Here is a 16,133-nt window from a genome sequence, read left to right as displayed (position 1 = left end):
CAACATCTTTCATGCAATCTTTTGATCTTTTGGCTACTTTTAGGTCATGAGGTATTCATCTATGGGGGTCATTTAGGTCAGTTTTTCACAAATCATTCCGACCTCCACCAGCTCTTCATTGATGCTTGGTTTAGCCAAGAATTCTGCAGGAACCACATTGAATGTGTTCGCTTCTTTGGTTGTGATGAGACGGACTAAAACATCTGCATTTTTTTCTGCTTGCGGGGGACCTTCTCATTGGAATACAACTAAAACTCTAACAATTTTCCTTTAATCTTAGTTAGATAAGCTTCAATTTTGATTCCTCGAGCCTGGTATTCTCCTAATACCTGGTTAATCATGAGCTGAGATTCACTAAAGAATTTGATTGCCCTTGCTTTCAACTCCTTCGCTACCTGAAATCCAGCCAATAATTCCTCCACTTCGTTGTTGGAAGTGTCGAAACCAAAGATGAAAGTTGCGTGGAAGCGATGTCCTTGGGGTGAGATTAGAATTATTCTAGCTCTGGACCCATTCTCATTCGACGATTCATGAATGATGAGTTTCCACAACTCTTGTACTAGTTCTCTCATTGGTTCATCCTAGAACAATGTACATTCAGCCACGAAGTCAGCGAGCGCTTGGCCTTTGATTTTGTTCGTGGTTTGTATAATATCTTGAACTGACTGAGTTCGATGGCCCACTTTAACAAACCTCTTGATGTCACAAGCTCTTTGAAGACCTGCCTTAAAGGTTGATCGGTTAAGAAATGTACAGTTGTGGGACTGGAAATATGACCTGAGATTTCTTGAGGCCATGGCCAAATAGAAATTGAGTTTTTCAATTAGAGGATATCAAGATTTAGCCCCCAGACGCCTCGTACTCACATAATACAATGGCTTCTATGTTCGGTTTTCCTCTCAAACTGATCTCATTTTCTGTTATGGCTAGGTACAAGGATAAACATTCCCTAGCAACTGGTTTTGATAACATGGGGGGCTCAACCAGATGAGTCTTCAGATCCTAAAATGCATGTTCACATTCTTATTTCCATTCAAACTGTCTATTTCCCTAAGCAAGTTGTAGATGGGAATACATTTATCACTGGATTATGGTACAAACCGATTTAAGGCTGCAACCCTTCCAATTAGGCTTATACTTCTTTTTGCGACCTTGGTGAATGCATTTCTAATAGGGATCTGATTTTCTGTGGGTTTGCTTCAATCCCCCTTGCGTTGTCTAAGAAACCTAAGAACATCCATGACAAAACCCCAAAGGTACATTTCTAGGGTTTCAGCTTCATGTCATATTGTCTTGGCACGACAGTCTTAGATTTGATGAGCATGTTATCGATATACACTTCCATTATCTTCCCAATTTTGTTGACGAACATTTTATTGACTGGCCTTTGAAATGTTGCACCAACGTTCTTTAGCCCGAATGGCATGAACCTTGTAGCCATACACGTTATGTTATGTCATGAAGCTGGTGTGCTCTTGGTCCACAAGGTTCATTGCGATCTGGTTATATACAGAATACGCATCCATGATGGACCTAACCTCGTGGCTGGCTGTGGCATCAACTTGCTGATCTATTCTCAGTAGTGGGAAACAATCTTACGGACATGCTTTGTTGAGGTCTAAGAAATCGATGCAGGTCCTCCACATTTTGTTTAGATTTTGGACCAAAAAAAGGTTGGCAATCTAGGTCGGATATTTAGCCTTCCTAATGAACCCGTATTTTAATAAGCAAGCTACCTCTTCCTCGAGAGTTTCTCCACGCTCTTTCCCCAACATCATATGCTTTTTCCCCTATGTAGACTAGTTTTTGTCCAGATTTAATGTATGCACCATCACGCTTACAATGTTTCCCACCATACATCATGGTTTTTCCTTAGAAACTCGAGCAATTCCTTCTTTCTTTTGGTTCTGACATTTTCCCCACCCTTTACTACCCTCAAACATACTTTTAAGTTGAGAACGATTTCTTCTGGTTGGGCGACCTCATTTCGAACTTCCTGAGGTTCTACCACCTCTCCAGTGATTACCATGGCCTGAGGTTCCTCATTCTCTTTAGTTATTACCATGGATTGCTACACGGGTTGTGATTTTCTCTTAATGGCAATGCTATGGCATTCCGTGGTAGCGAACTAATCTCCCCTCGTATATATTCCCAAGGATGATGGAAATTTCATGGTCATGTGGCAAACTAAAGTTACACCTTCAAACGCCGTTAGATTGTTCCTATGGCATTCATCCCCTCTCTTGAATATCCATAAGGGTTATAGAGGTAGCCTTAAGATCGACTACAAATAGCCCCATCTTTTCAAAGGTGACCTGAATAGAACATTCAAGGAGCTGCCATGGTTAATCAATATTCTGCGCACCCTCCGGTTAGCGAGCTGAATCGTTACCACCAGCGAATGATTATGAGGGAATTGGAAATGGATAGTGTCTTCTTCCATAAAAGTGATTGGTTGTTTATCCAATCACTGTTTTTTGGATAACTTTTGCTCCAGAGCGAACATAATTCCATCATGTGTTTTTAACATCTAGATATATCTCTTCAGGGCTCCATTTCCTGTTCCTGCCAGATAAGGTCCGCCCGCAACAGTGGCCATGTCCCTCCCTTCAACAGGGGGAAGGATGACCTGATTTCCTTGAGCTGATTGAACATGTGCTGGAATGAGTTATCCTGACCTGGTTGAGGGTTTTGCTCCGCCTGTTGATTAGGAGCTACCCTGTTCCAAGCGTATTGGGCTAATGGTCCACCCTGAATGAGAATCTCAATATCATCTTTTAACTAACGACAATAGTCTGCGTTGTGGCCAATATCATTTTGGTTTCAGCAAAATTTAGCTGGGTCACTCTTCTCCCTTTGATTCTTCATGGGCTTGGGCTTCTTCCATTGAAGGTGAGTAGAATTAGCTAAATAAATATGATCTAGCATATCTGTTAAATCAGTATAGGGCATGTAAATGGAGGTATATTTATCCCTGTACTTATTTTTCTTGGACTTGTTCTGGTCGCCCTCACCATTCCCTTTTCATTTATTACCCTCCATTAGGTTATTCAGAGTAGCAGGTTGAGTCGCGGCTGCAGCCTTCGCCACCACTCCAGTGGGATGAATGAGGGTTTCGCTGGTTCCTGCGACAAAAAATTCCATCTCTTATAGGTTTATCCACTCTTAAGCTTGAGTCAAGAATTCATCTACACTTTCCACTCCTTTGCTTTGGGGCTCCTGTCATAAATCTCCTCCTATAGTGATTTCTGTTCTCATGACCATGAGCTGGCACTGTCATCAGCATCTCTAGCTCAGGCTGCTACATTAGCAAATTGATTAAAGTAAGCCTTCAAAGACTCACTGGGTTCTTGATTAATGTTGGTCAATGAGTTTGCCTTTAATCGGACCTCTTTGGCAGCTCGGAACTATCTCTTGAACTCAAAGGATATCTTTTTCCAGGAGTCAATTGAGTGTTTCTTATACTTGTTGAATCACAACTTAGCTTGTTCGGTCAACATAGCTGGGAATAGAACACACCACAGGTCGATGCTCACATTTGGGCCATCATCAGAGGGTTGAAAGTCCCAATGTGGTTGGATAGGTCAATGATTTCATTATATGTAGGCATAGTTGGCATCCTAAAGCCAACAAGATAAGGAGCTTCTGTGATATAAGGAGCAAAAGGCTCGAGCTCCTCATCGGAATCACAATCATCTATATTTTTTTTCCCAAAAATAGCCCATTCATTTGCCCCTTTATTAGGGGCAGTCGTTCGAGGTTGGATCCTTCGTCTGTAGGTTGTTTGGGAGTTGGTTACTAGCTCCAATTATATTGTGCGTGTTTGGTGGGTTATTGTCCCTCCAAGCTTAAGCTTGGTTAGGCGAGAACTCCCCATTGTCACACATGATGGATGAATCTCCCCCGTTCTGAGTATAGCTTAGATCATCATGACGAGCTAAGTGTCCTCTTTGCATGTTTAGATGATCATGCAGGTCAAACTGTGGATTAGAGCGCAAGCTTTGAGCTGAACTCAACTTATTTCTCAAATTGCTTTCATGCCTATGGGTATTCGCGTTACGGGCATTCCCAATCCTGCCCCCACAATGGATCTCCATCCATTAACTATCATCTACAAAGCTTACTGCTCGTGGATGAGGTCGATGAGCTGGAATATTAGCATGAGATTGTGGGGCATGTGTGTCTTCTACGGGTATAGAATGTATCCTTTCATTTCCGCGCCTTGGAGTATTCCTCTGTGGGCATGATGGTGTTGGATGATGAATAGGTGAAGGAGGATTCCTTATTGGAAAAGAAATCTGTGTTCCATTTGGATGGACCAGATTAGCGTGCCCGTTGTCTACTCCGATTTCTCGACTTGGCGGCAATACAAAGTTATTACATGTGACATGTGTGGTTGGCTGAGGCACTGGTGGATTCACGGGGACCTCCACCCTTATCGATGATGTCAGAGATCGCCCTGCATGGCCAGACTGATTTTGGTGAGTGTGAGCCGTATTTTCATTCCTACGATTATTAGTAAGAGGGTTGTTCCTCGGAGTCCGTTTTGAAGGCACGGAGCGTGGTGTTGCTGTTATGATAGAATGACTTATAATATCTTCATTATTTTGATGTGATCGAGATTTGTGGGTTCCGGTTTGCCTCCTACCGACATTCTCGTCGGTTCTAGGAGGAGGTAGTCGGCCCTTGATCTCATCTATTCGCTTGTTAGCCTTGGCAATGTGGTTCCTCAACTACGCATTATCCATTTCAATGGCGATCAGGTACCCAAAATTTTGATCTAGTGTGCGTGAGGTCGAACTTCTAACATCTTCCTAGTCCACATGTTGTTTTCCAGGGTGACGTTGTGCGAATGTACCTTCTCCAGTGGGGATGGCCATACGGTGACCTCTATGATCATCAAGTTGCTCTGTTTCATTATCGTGCATGGAACGAGTGACCACCACGATGATTGTTGGGTTGAATATCGTGCGAGAATTGAAGCTTAATATGCTCTCAATGAAAGCACCATTCTATTGACGTGGTTTTTCCTCAACATGGGATTTAGAAATCCGAAAAAGGGAGATTATGCTTATTGTAAACCGAATATAAAAAATATAAAAACATCCACAATTTTACGTGGTTAAGTGGTTAAAATCCACCTATTCGACAAGTCACTATTATTGATATATTTAGGTACTCTAGGAAAAATTATTTAGGACAATTTTGGCAGAGTTTTTGCATATAGAATGTTGGCCTTTTCTATAGTCCACTTCTCTTGTATTTATACAGAATTGTGGTGGACAATATTGGGTAACCGTAAGATAAATGGTAACGTACAATATTGGGTAACTTCTTAAGTTAATGAACATTTAAATATCCTAATAATTCCTATTGTTGTTTTACATCAATCTATAAATGTATAGAACGATCATATGCATTTATTGAGCATAACAGGTATCTGAATCTATACAGATTCGCCAATCCAAGCTAGATGCCAATCTCGAGCTGAATGTGAATGGAATGGGATGATTTGACCGGTATGATGATCTGAATGCTGGGTACCTTGATCTACTTCATTTGCCTCTGATGATCTGGAAGATCCTGGGCTGTTCCAGAATTAGTGACACAACCTCGAGCTGTTAGGTCCATAGTTAAGAATACATTTCCGAAGTCTTGCCTCCTTTATTTATTTTACGCCAGCTGTACCCCAAGCTAGATACTTGTGCTCAGATTATTAGGGTACAACAACAACCTTTAAGTACACCAACACTACACCAAATATCCCTTTCCATAACACATGAATATAATACTAATAAAAAAGTATTATATTGGGTAACTTTATGAAAAAAGGGCGGTAATATATTGCACCATCCCGCCACTTAGCTTTTTTTTTTCATTTCTGAGACCTGAGAATTTCCTTTCCTTCAACATTTCTGAGACCCGAGACCCATTTCCTTTCCTTCAACATTTTTGAGACCATGTTCCTTCAACATTTTGACACAAAGAAGAGACCCATTTCTTCAGCTTGGTACGGTCTCCGAACTCCTCACTCTCTCTCTCGTCTTTCTCTATCTCTCTGTCAACCTTCGATTTCCAGTTGTTGGGCTTCTCAGATTCGTTCTTCTCTTCGGTCTTGGCAAGCCAGGTAAGTATTTAGTTGTATATGTTAGATTTATCAGCTTGAATCTCATAGAATCTATAAAATCTGTGGTTTTCAAAATTAATTTTCGATTTTGCATATTACTGGGCTTTGACTTTAAAACATTTTTGGTTGAGTTTTATGTGTTTTTTCTTTCTGGGATATGATTAGAGTGGAGTTTTATTTGGTTAAATTCTTGGCAAAATGCCTCCTTTATTTTATGTTCATTTTGTTGCAATTTCACTTCAGGGCTTGGTTTGAGTTGCTAGAAGGAAGTGAATGGCAGACTTGAGGCAGCCTTTAGAGCATTCAGAAGACTCAATAGGGTTTGTCATTTTTTTTTTGCTAACTTTCTATTTTAATCTTGTTAAAATTAAAAGAAATATGTTGACACAAAAAGATGCAATGTGTATATATTCAGTCTCTTTTTGAGCCAAACTTCTCTTAGCACTCATAGCTTGAAAATTAATTATCCTTTTTGGTATTCTGGTTAAACATAGTCTTAGCTATATTGTATGCATGCTAGAGACATTGGTATGCTCGCTGAGATGGTTAGAGACAGTGGTATGCACACTTGAGACAGTGGTTGTCCCAGGTTAAAAAGTTTACATTAGTATATAGAAGAGATATGAAGATACATTCTTGTTAGTATAAGGTTATGAAAGTTTAACAACTTAAAAAGACAGTGGTTGTCAAATATGATATGTCATATATTGAATTGAGGCAGAAAGGAGCATAGACTTGTTAGTATAAGATTATCAATATTGAGTGTTGTTTTGGTTTGGTCATATAGTTACTAATTCTGGTAGAGGAACTTGAAAAAGAGATAGTTTTGAACAATTTGTTTGTAGCAATATTCAACTTGGATTGGGATGAAAATCAGTTTATGTTTTGTTGTTGAGTTGTGTATTTTGTTTGAGTGATCTTGAGAACTTAGAGAGAATGATATTATTAATTAGTATTTGTATTTTAGATTATAGTTTCCTCCTCTTTCTCTTAGATGATCATTGCTTTGACTTTCTCATCCAAATTTTCAACTTCTAGAACTCATTCAAAATTGAATGTTCAATGCCCATTATTATTTTGCTGATTTCCATAATCTTTTGTAATATAATCCTTGTATGTTAATTTTTCTATATATATATATTGGGTGTCTTTCACTTACTTTTTTTGTTTACAATTTGTTTCTTGACTCTACTTTTGTAACTTATCTTGAAACTTGTATTCTATTCACTCTAGATTTTATACCCAAGAAAGTAGCTTTTTAAGCTGTATTCTATGATCTCTAGATTATATACCCAAGAAGGTTTAATATTAACTATCATTTGCTTTTATTTTTGCATATATAAGCATTGTGTGCATTGTGTGAGTACATTAATGACTGGAGGTAAATATATTTTTGGCCTTAAATTTGTGATGATCCAATCCTATACAATTTTATTCCACATTCATATGGGATTTTATTTAATCTTTCAAAATAAAAATGTAAAGCTGTCCCAATCACTAAATCTGTGTGTGCGAAACAGTTAGGAAGAACAGACAAAAGAACCATATTCATATTCTTTTGTTGCAAGCTTGCATAAGTTGGTCATGGTTGATCTATATAAGATAAATCATGTATTAGTATTGGTTTTGGCTATATAGAGTGATTGGTTGGGAAATAGAAGTTATTGACTCTTGCAATAAATCAGTATTCCTGACTTTAGATTTTTTTTAATATAAAAAAATTCTAAATGAGCTGAGGTGGTAATGTTTGGATTGGTTAATATTTCATTGTTAATAAGTGGATTGTTGGACATTGTTATCCTAATAAGTTTTAAATGATAAATCATAATATCAACAATTTATACTTAGATTTGTACCATTTTTCTTGTTTATTAGTAAACCTAAACCACAAGTGTAATTTTTGAGTATTGAAAGATGATTTCATTAATTTTATTAATTAATATACATATATATGAATATAGAATATTAATTTTGGCCTTTCTACTGTGAGGTTATGAATCCGTTGAAACTGATTATGATTGCTAACAGGTGTAGATTGAGGAGCTTATCTTTTAATTTTATTCATTGGTTATTTTGAATTAAATATATTGGATTCAAGAAAATATTTTGTAAAATGTTGTATAAACTAATCATCTGTGTATAAGCTTACTTTTAATTTTATTCTTCTGTGTCATCCTCTGAAAATTTAATCCAATCATTAGTAGCTAAAATTTTCAAAATAAAATGATTGAAACTTTATTTTTAGCTACCCAAAAATTAGTAGGTAAATGTTTTTTCTTTGCTACCAAAAGAAAATTGGAGCTAAAATAATAAATTAGCTACAAATAATTTTTGTAGTAGAATTAATTAGTCTTATTATTTTAGAATTAGCTACTAAATTATTTGGCTACCATAATTTAGTAGAGCAGGATTGTTATTAGTATTAAGTTGCTGAAATATTGTTTATTGTAGTATTTTAGTAGCTGAATTTAAGATAGAATGAGTGGAAATGATGGTGATTATGAAAATGATGATTTTTTTGGACATTTGAGTTAGAATATGTTTCTTTATGTTAAGTTTGTACCATTAATGAATATAGTTTATGATTTTAAGACTCGTAAAATATAATTTCATGAATTTTATTGTTTTATTTTATCATTTAATTTTAATTTTGTATTAATCTTTTAGGTATTGATTATATTCCTTTGGTTGTGGATCCAATTGGCAAGGAGCAAAGTTAATTAACTTGATTATTAATAGCAAGAGGTATGGAAGTATGTTCTCTTAACTCTTTTATTAATATCATACAAATGTTAGAGGAGTTTGAATATCTTACTTATTCATTCATAGAGAAGTAGGTTCTAAGATTAAAATTGTGTGCTGCGGTGATAACGTAAGGTTGAAAACTTGTGTGTCTTAGAGAAGTAGGTTCTGGAAAATTTGTTTGTGTGTTGCGGTGATATAAGGATGAAAGCTTATTGTGCGTTGTTTGAATTTTTTTACTTGGTATTGATAGATGGTTAGGTAAGCTTTTATATGGGAAATGATGTCAGATTTTATCTAGAATTATAAGCTAACATCTTCTTACCATTATAAGCTTATAAGAAAATTTATCATTATTGAAAACCTTTCTGTTGAGTTTTAGAGAAACATACGTGCTTTCTATCTAACCTAATTTTCAAATTGTCTTGAAACTTTTTGCTGTCAAAAACACTAAGATGCTTTAGCTTTGCACTTGCGATATGTTTGGTAATTTGAGTTAGTCCAATTTGTATTAACTTAGTGGATGTAGGTGTAGCTACACTCTTCTTAAGCTTCACTTAGTTGTTGGCATATTAATTTTATTTTTGTTAATAATCAATTGTTGACAATTATAATGCTAAAAGTACTAGTAGACTATTCCCATAAAAATGATTACTTTAACAAATTTATAAGCGTTTTATCCAATGTTTGCAGGGCATTGGGGTCAAATAATAATATGATTCCATTGAAAATAAGAATGTTTTTTATATAAAAAAAATTCCAAAGGAAAAATGGCATAAGAACTATATTACTTTTAAGCTAGACAAAAGCTAAATTATTGAACAAAACACAAGAAGATCCAAAAGAACATTGCAGACCTTAGTAAATGGTAAAAAAAAAAGAAGATATTTGCAACAAAGAACTACACCAAGTAGTCTTGTGTTTCCGTATTAGCTTAGACAAAATAGTTTTATAAAGAAAATTAAAAATAAAAATGCATGGCAAAGACACAAGTAAAAAATTATCAAGTGGTACCATCTTAGTGCGCTTTAGAAGTAGACCCTACAGCAAAGTAACTAGAAATTAGTAAATATATTTATATTTTAGTATACTGCTTCTATACTTGATCCAATTCAAGTATCTGCCAATCTAACGTCAATTACATATACAAGTTTATTCGCAAATTGGTAGAGATGAAATAAATTTTTTCTTTTAATGAGACTACCATTAGTCGTGTCCTTTGCAGAAAAGACTGCATACATAAATTAGTGCAGAAAAAATCCAAGAGCTTAATACCGTATTAGTTAGAAACAATAGGGTTAGAATACTCACACAAAAGAGACAAGATAATCAATACAATAAATTACAGCTAAAAATAAAGTTCAAATGATATATCAAATCCTGAATTGGTTAAAAATTGATCAAATTGAAGACATTAAAAGTAAAATAATTAAGTCATCCAGTCATGGATTGTCCACAACCTGAATAACTTGATCCAACTCAATGTTCAAAAAATGATTGAATTGTGAATCACTCACTCCATCCGTGGAAAGAAAATCAACATGCTCAAGTGCGTTATCAAGATTGTTTTTTGCAATTACAAAAAAACACGTAACAAATCGAAGGAGGAAAAATAAAATAAAGTAGACATAATATTTCAAGCAATAATGGAAGAAAACATGGAACTAACAAACTAAAACTTGAAAGCATATTAAAATGGGCAAGAACTTAGATTTCTAAACAAGAATAATGCAGTCAAAATATTAAAATGTTGCTATAAGACTACTTATAATGAATATTCACATCGATGATAAAGAAGTAGCATAAAATCCCAAATATATCATAATAAATCTAATATCATGATGTGGCATTACACTTGGTGTACTTGGACTAAGATTAATATGTGTAATAGCAAGATCTCCAAGTTAGAAGAAGAGCAACAGAATATGAAGCTCAAAATGACTGAAATGATGAATCTACTTAAAGAACACTTGGTGGTAATTCTATCTTGCACTTATAAACCTTAGTTTTCTTTTCTTCCAATGAAACTTATCTTGGTTTTATATTTAGGTTGGTGGTAAAGCGACACCAAGCGAAGGATAGTCTCTCAATGTACCGCAGTCAAACTATATTCATATTAGAAGAACAAATACAAAAACTAATATATTGTCTTTAAAATCAATTTGGTAAAGTATTGCACTAGAAAAAAGACATAACTTTACAAAAGGGAAGAATGCTTTCTACTTGCTTGACTGGGCAGATGTAATTGTTGCTGAAGGTCGTTGGGATTCTAGTGATCCAAAGTTAACTGTACATGGAAAGCCTCTTGGATCAGACTTGATGTGAGTATGGGTTGATGCTGATATTGTACTAGAATCTTACTTATTTCGTTCTAATAATGCGATGCTTACAATACAAGAAGCAGTTGGTTCCACAGTTGCACGACTTTCTAACAAAAGTTATTCCAAGAGGTACATTTTCATACTAAAAAAAGAACCAATGCCTTATAATTTAGTGTTTGGTTTCTTTGTTTGCTTTAGTGTAGTTGTGAATTAATTTTTTGTATGTGGTGTCATCTCTAGGATAAAATTTCCATAGCATTTTTCTTGAAGTAATTTGTGATGCTAGATAATAACAATAAAATATTTCTTTGTTTATTTTGCAGATGTGACAAGCGAAATAGAAAAGGATACTTAATTTTGAAGGCTTTGTGTTGGGCAGCTGTAGATTATTTTGTGCTGAAAGTAGTAACTTTTCAATATGTTGAATATTTAAGACTACTTGAATACTTTAAGAACATTTTGTTCTTGATGACTGTTGACCCAGATTTTGGCCAATTGACACGGAGTCAAATTTTCCTGATGTGGACAAACACGTTAGAAAGAATGTGATGGAGAAATGATAAAGAACACAAAGGTTTATAGTGGTTCGGCCCCAGAATTTGGTAATAACCTACATCCACTTGAATTGTTATTGATATAGGATTCAAGAAAGTGATCAAAGAACTAGGGTTCAATGAGTTTCACTCCCTTCTCAAGAACAAGACAATGTATCAAATAGAATCACTCTAGTCTCAAATAATTTGAAAGCCAAAAGTCCCTTTCTTGAGCTATCTTTCTCTATTTATAGGCTCAAGGGGGATTACATTAATTTGTTACAGATATTCTTTCATAAATAATCAGATACTCAGGAAATCATGGGAGTCAATTTCGGGATTGACTAAGATCTTTATGAAAGTATCATGAGGCACGTGGAACCTACGACCACACTGGTCGCGGGTAAGCTTCGACTGTCTTTTGCTTGTAATATCTCTTCTGGTCGATACCCTAGCAGAATTCCTCCAAGTATCAGCCACGTGTCCGCGAATCACTTGCCACGTCATCCGTGCCTGTTTTTTGGATAACATTTCCCCCCCAAGTTTATTTATTATGAGCAATAAATAAACTTTTGAGGAAGCGACCCTTCGGTTACCCCACCATACCTGTCAGAACCCTTCGTGTGTTTTTGGAAAAAGCAACCTAGCATTGTCTAATCACGGCTTTTCGCTTCCCAAGTAACGTTTCGATGGCTATCACTCTTCCCCATACTTCGAAAAAGGGGAAGCTGATGATTACTTCCTTTTAATGCTTCCGGACAAAAAATATATATAGCCTCTTCAAAGTTGCCTTTCCTTTTTACGCAAGACATCAATCTTTTAAAGAAACCCTAACACCAGAGCTCCTGTTTCCCTCTGAATACTGTCCTTCGGTGTTCCAAGATTCAGTCTGTGAGTCCTTCTACGCCCAAAAAGTCTTTCAAACCTCCACGATCTTCGTCCTGGTAAGTTTCTGGAATTTTACGTTTTATATTATTGCCGTGCATGCTTCTGTAGGTCGATTGTTGGGTTCATCCGTTTCAAGGTTGAGATGCATGTCAGTAGGGGGGTTTAATAGGTGAAACTGAATGTTGCGTGATATTTTTCTGTTACTAAGGGGTTACAAGTTAGTTTGATAGTTAAGATCATGGTCTTAGGATGTAAAGCCGAAGTGAAAATTCGATTTTTATGCCTGCTGAAAAACTAGGTTTTTCCCGCCCTAAGAGGAGTTGAAAAAGCTTTTTCAAAAAACTTTTTGCTTTCACTTTTGATCTGTTTCTCAAACTGTTCGCGTGAAAAAGTTTAGTTTTGTTTAGAATGCTGTTGTATAAAAGCTTAACTTTTATACTCGACCAGCGTTATTCTAAAAAAAAAACTTTTAAAATTCTTCATCCTCACCTCCCCATTCTTCTGTTTGCAGACTTTAATGCTAGATTTGTGGGGAGGTGGATGGCCCATCGACGGCGATCTTCTTGCCCAGCTCCTCGAAGGCGATGAACAACCGATCGACCGAGTTCACGAGATCCCGTTTTCACGATCTTCTCCTAGACCTCGTCCATCACCACCTCAAATGGCCCGCTCTAAGTCCTTAGGCAAGAAAAGACCTGACTCCGAAAATAGCCCAAACTCTCCTGCCCAGCCTGATTCACAGGCTAGGGTTCCCTCGACCAGTGGTCGAGAAAATGCCACCCCAGACCCTCGTATCCAAGTTAGGGCTTGCCCTCGGCATCAAAACCTTCCTGATGTCGAGTGGTATCTTTCCCCAACCAGCCAAGTGACTCCTCGGATGCTTGCCAACTATCGCAGGTAGTATCCTCTTACAGGGGTTAATCTCAAAATTCCAGCTGCAGACCAAAGGGCTAACCTTCCCGGGGGTGTATACAGTGCTTGGTCCAGGTATCACATAGAGGCGGGGGCTATCCTCCCTCTTCATCCTTTTTATTAGGGGGTGGCCAACTATTTTGGTGTCGCCCCCTTTCAAATTACTCCAAATGGATACAGAATGCTGGCTGCACTCTATATCCTATATAAACTTAAAAAATGGCCAGAACCTACCCCTCATGAGGTCAATTTTCTCTTTGACCTTAAGTCCAACCCTCAACAGTACGGGACAGGCTTCTTTCAACTCTGTCGACAAGAAACTAGCCGAACTTTCCTGAGTGACACTACCCATATCTCCAATGTGGGGCAGTACAGTAGGGAGTACTTCCTCACACCAGACATGACTGCCAACAACTTGGCCTTCGCTCGAGGAGGTAAATACTACTCTTCTGGTCGATTCTTATTCTTAGCAAACTCTTATGAAGTTTTCTTAAAATACACATTGCCTTTTAGGACCATGGTTACGTCCGACCCCAACACCAGACATGGTGTTGAGGTCCAACGGACGTGCCAGGATGGCAGACGCAGAAAAAAGCATCAAGTCCCTAGTCACTGACGAAAATCTAAGGCTATCTGGCCTCCTGGCTCCTCGCCATGAAACAAGAGGGCTCGTGGTGGCAGATGCCACAGCCGAGGGGGATCCCGAGCAGCAACCCCCAGTGTCCCCTCCCCGAAGGAGGCCAATGGGGGTTACGATCAGGGAACCCACTGGCGACCCTTCTGTAGAGAGGCCTTCTGCGCCCCAAGGCAAGGGGAAACAAAAGGTAATAGGGTCTGTTATAGACCTGAATGAATCCTCTGATGAAAACGGTACTGTTATTTTGCTTTTAAATAGCTTGCCAATTCCCTATCACTTATTTGACGGGGGCATAAATTTTACGTATACTCCAAATCTAGGGCCAAACTTCTTCGTGCCAGATAGTGAGTGTATGACTAATAGAGTCAGTAGTATAGCGACCAGTAGTTATAGCTTGGGTATTAAACTTTGTGACCTCTTTTCTGTTTTATCAAGAGTTTTCATCCGCCTTTATCTTATCATCTGCATATTTTTCTTTGTATATAGAGATGGCCACTCCCAACGTCTTAGATTTGTACTAGACTGAAGAGGAGGCAGAAGTCCCCCTGGTTCGACGGAAGATGTCCAGGAGGCATAATGGTGAATCGAGCCAAGGTCCTCTAGTGAAGAAGGGTCGAACTGACGATCCTTCCAAGGATGCGCCGACTGGGCAAGCTTCTGCTCAGCCTTCGACTCCAGTTGAAAAGGAAACCCCGCCCGCTGCTACGAATCACACACCTTCAGCCACGAAAGAACAGTGCCAGCCACCGAAAGTTCCTGGGGCCAAACTTTCACACCGCGCCTTGCGAGCAACAAAGGATCGACTTGCACACATCGTGAGGTACGACCGCTGCAAGGAGGCGATGGCTGAGGCGAAGAATATGGGGGTCGATCAAATCCTGAACAGGGCTGTAAATGAAGTTGCCAGTGTAAGCACTTTTTATCTCTTTGGCTTTCGTTTTTTCTTCCTTGTAATAGATTCTGACTTTATCCTTTGACCATAGGACATGCTGACTGCAACGGCTGCTCTTGCCCGTGCCCAGGCTTCCATCGACCAGGCTCGGGCAAAGACCATTGAGGGATACCAGGCGAAGGCCAACGAGGAGCTTCAGGCTGCAGAAGCCAGGCATGCTGGGGAGTTGGAGGTGGTCACCCAACAGAAGAATGCTGCGGTGGGAAAGCTGGCAGAAGCTGAGTCTTCTAAGGCAGCCATGAAAAAGCAGAGGGAAGAATAACATGAGTCTAGCCGAGTTCAATATCGTGAAGTCAAGAGGCTCAAGGAGGAATTCCTAGGTAAGGACAAGGCCATAGCTGTTCTTGAGAGCCAAGTAGAGCAGCTGAAGCTCACCAATGCAAAAGATCTGGAAAGGTATAAGAATGTGACGCTTCAGTGTTTCTATGACTTTTGGAAACACAACCGGGGTGCCAACTTTAACTACCTTCCAGAGGATGCCAGGAACGCTGAGCTGGCCTGCTGCACTGCTCGATTGGCTGCAGAAGAAGAAAGAGCAAGGATCCCCGCTTCCCCAAGTATCCAGCCGGCCGCGGTCGAAGAGGAAGGAGGAGTTGCTGATGATGCGGCCAATCAGACTGCTGAGCAAGATCCTCCTGCTCTTTGAACTTATTTCTTTTTTATTTCTCTTCGATTACACGACCCACGGGTCATGCTGTAAAGACAATTTTTACTTTATATTTAAATTTGCTGCACGGGTAGCAAACTTTCCGTTTACTTTGAACAATTATATCCAAGCAGTACTGCTTGTGGTGTAAAAGACTGCCATTTGATATTATAATATTTTCATCTTATTATAACATCTGTTCGCATGATCGAACTTAGCATAGTACTTTGGTTTGATTCAACAAAATATAAAATTTGAAAAATACTCTAAGTACCGTAGCATGCTTTCACTTATTTTGTTCATGTGTTTACATATCTCTTGGTATGCTTTGCTATCGATGTATCTTATATGCCCCCCAAGTGATCGAGGAGCTTT

Source organism: Humulus lupulus, chromosome 7 (genome assembly GCF_963169125.1).
Source record: "Humulus lupulus chromosome 7, drHumLupu1.1, whole genome shotgun sequence".
Classification (NCBI taxonomy): domain Eukaryota; kingdom Viridiplantae; phylum Streptophyta; class Magnoliopsida; order Rosales; family Cannabaceae; genus Humulus; species Humulus lupulus.
The sequence above is the reverse complement of the archived record's forward strand: the minus strand, read 5'-3'. Positions refer to the sequence as shown.